The sequence below is a fragment of the Egretta garzetta genome, unplaced genomic scaffold (assembly GCF_000687185.1).
Source record: "Egretta garzetta isolate BGI_Z169 unplaced genomic scaffold, ASM68718v1 scaffold395, whole genome shotgun sequence".
In the NCBI taxonomy this organism is placed as follows: Eukaryota; Metazoa; Chordata; class Aves; order Pelecaniformes; family Ardeidae; genus Egretta; species Egretta garzetta.
In genome coordinates, this window is record NW_009259794.1 from 12,724 (window position 1) to 15,328 (window position 2,605).

General features: G+C 63.3%; 1 protein-coding gene across 2 annotated transcripts in view; it reads right to left on the reverse strand.

Moving 5' to 3' along the window:
* The window catches only part of ACSF3 (acyl-CoA synthetase family member 3), a 77,645-nt gene that overhangs the window by 697 nt on the left and 74,343 nt on the right, over positions 1–2,605 (reverse strand). The gene's annotated exons all lie outside the window — the stretch shown is intronic.

A 2,605-nucleotide genomic window follows, 5' to 3' on the forward strand; every position in this document is an offset into this window, starting at 1 on the left:
AGCCAGTCTCTGTATTGCTAGCAGCTCAGCCCTGGAGGGACCTCTCCCGAGCTCATCCCAGCTCCGTCCTCACCCCTGCCCCCTGGGAGGGCTTTGCCCCCGCGCTGCAGCTCACCTCTGCCTCTGTTTTGCTCCTGCCTGTGCTCCCCGGTTGCACCCTGGCCCTGGCTCATCGCTTGCTGTGGTTTGGGCTGGTGAGGGACCCTGGTACTGGTGCCTGCCGCGTTCAGCCCCATCGGTGAGGGCACTGCTGGGGCTGGGTCACCCTTGGCTGCCCGCTCCCCAGCCCTTCGGGAGCAGCAGCCCTTGCCACCAGCCCTGCCGCAGCCCCCGCGAGTCCAGCGTCGCCCACCCACCCCTTGGGAAGGGGCACGGGGAGCCTTGGATGAGACAGCGGGAGGCAGAGCTTCTGATGCGGGCCCATGGATCCTCCTGGCTAGGGATGGCATGGGAAAACTGCAGCGGCGTGATGGATGCTGAACCCCCATGTGTCCTGGTGCCAGTCCCCAAGGAGCGAGACCACAGGAGCGCACGCCGGTGACTTGCCAGTGACTTGCAGCCGAGTGCTCCAGCCCATGGGGGGGGTCTTCCCGCTGCAGGAGGGAGTCTGAGCACCAAGCATCGTCCCCGTGCCCTTTGCGGAGCACAGCGGGGGGGTCTCCTGCCTTCTGCTGCCTGTGTGTCACCGACCTGGGGCCGTGCCCAGCTCTGGCTGTGTCCTGGCACTGACTCTAATGTGAGATGCCAAGTCTGCTGAGCCCTTCAACCATCGCCCGGCCCTCCGCCCCCTGCCCGCCACCACCCCCCCCTGCCATATGGATGCCTCTAACTCGGGATGGCGCCTGTCGCCGGGAAGCACGATCGGAGGCGAAAGCCGCCAAATGAATCACTCTGAAGAGGGACATGTGTCTCCTGCCAGGGAGCGCGAGAAAAAGGGCCAAACGAATGTAAGTGACATAAAAAATAAAGGGGAGAGACAGGGTGAGAGGGAGGGGCGGGCGGGGGGAGCCGGAGCTGTGCCTGGAGCCAGCGCTGGGCAGGGAGCAGCAGCCCCGGAGGAGCCCGGGTGGGTGGCCAGCCCCTCCGACCCTCTGGGGGTTTTGTTTCAAGGGCTCCTGCCCTTGCTCCACACGGGCTGAACAGCATCGTGTCTGCCCACAGAGCCAGGGACGGTGATGGGAAGAGGCGTGCAGGGACGAGGGGGACAGCCTGGGAGGGGGGCAGGCAAGGGAGCAGGTGGGGGCCTGAGCACAGCCCCCTGCCCTGTGCCAGGGACCCCCAGAGCAACACCTGGGTGACCCCCAAAGTGCAGCCGTGGGTGGTGGGTAAAGGGACCCACTGGGGTCACCCATGTCCCTGCCAGGAGGCTTAGGGGTGAGCAGCCACCGCACGGTGTGGGGGAGAGCTCCCTTCCCCACTCTCCATCACTCCTGTCCTGGGCTGAGGCCACGAAGGGTCCTGGATGGAGAACCCCAGAGCGCCCGTACTGACCAGGACGGGGCATCTCAGCTCGCAGGAGGACAGCAGTAAAATCAAGCAAAAGCTGCTGGTGGCTGTGGGCTGCCCTGGGAGGAGCAGCACCCCCAGAAGACCAGCAGCCAGAGGGTTAATGTGTGCTCCACAGCGGGAGGGACACCCTGGCACAGGTCTTGGCCCTTCTGCAACCTGGGGGGGGTTTGGTTTCTTTGTTTGCTTCTCCCCCCCGCCCCCGTTTAATCAGAGCAGCCGCTGCGGCCGGCTCGCGTCCCCCTTGCATTTGCTAAATTGCCGTTCCCCCAACTGTGATTTTTGCAGATCCAGGGGAAATCTGGAATTGGCTGCCGCGCGGCCCCTGATGAAACGAGGGCTCCTGCCGCTTGCAAAACAGTGCCGAAAATATCCACAGCCTGAAGGAGGGAGTTGCCAGGAAAAGGAATCTGCTATTAAATATTTTGCTAATGGAATATTAGCGATAAAGCGGGTGGTTCTGCCTCCTGGTTCTTGCCTGCATGTGTTCCCGTGGCTGATGCCCGAAACCCCGGTACTGGCCGGTTTGAAGGAGGAGGTGCAGGTTTCCATGCTGAAAGCTTGCAGGATGGCAGGCGGCCGCTCTGTGCCGTGCCCCCCAGAGCATCGGTGCTGCGGTGACGCCCAGCAAGGTCCGAGAGCTCTGGTGTTTCCCCTGCTCCCCAAACCCCCTGCCAGAGGTCTTGGGGTTAACTGGGGACCGGGCTGGGCTGGCTTCCAGCGGGTAGGAAGGCAGACAAGGAGTGATTGCAGCAGCACGGGGGGAAAAAGCTGAGCAAATGTTCTTGCTGCTGAGAAAAGCCAAAGCTCCCCCTGCCCCGGCGCTCGCTCTGCGCCTTCTGCGGGTGGCCAGGCTCAGGGCTGTGGGGTAAGAGCCACTCGGCCGCATTGTGCAGGTCGTTTATCACAGGCACTTTTGGGGTGAGAGGCCCATTTATTTCCGTTATCTCACGTGCTTGGTGGCCTCCTGGTTGGAGCTGGAGTCTTTTCTCCATCAGCAGAGCCTGAGGTGCAGTGCTGCTGCCAGCCACCCCTTCATTTCCCCCTCCCGACGAGTCCCTAAGGAGGGTGCTGCGGGATTTGCACCCACTTTCCCTCC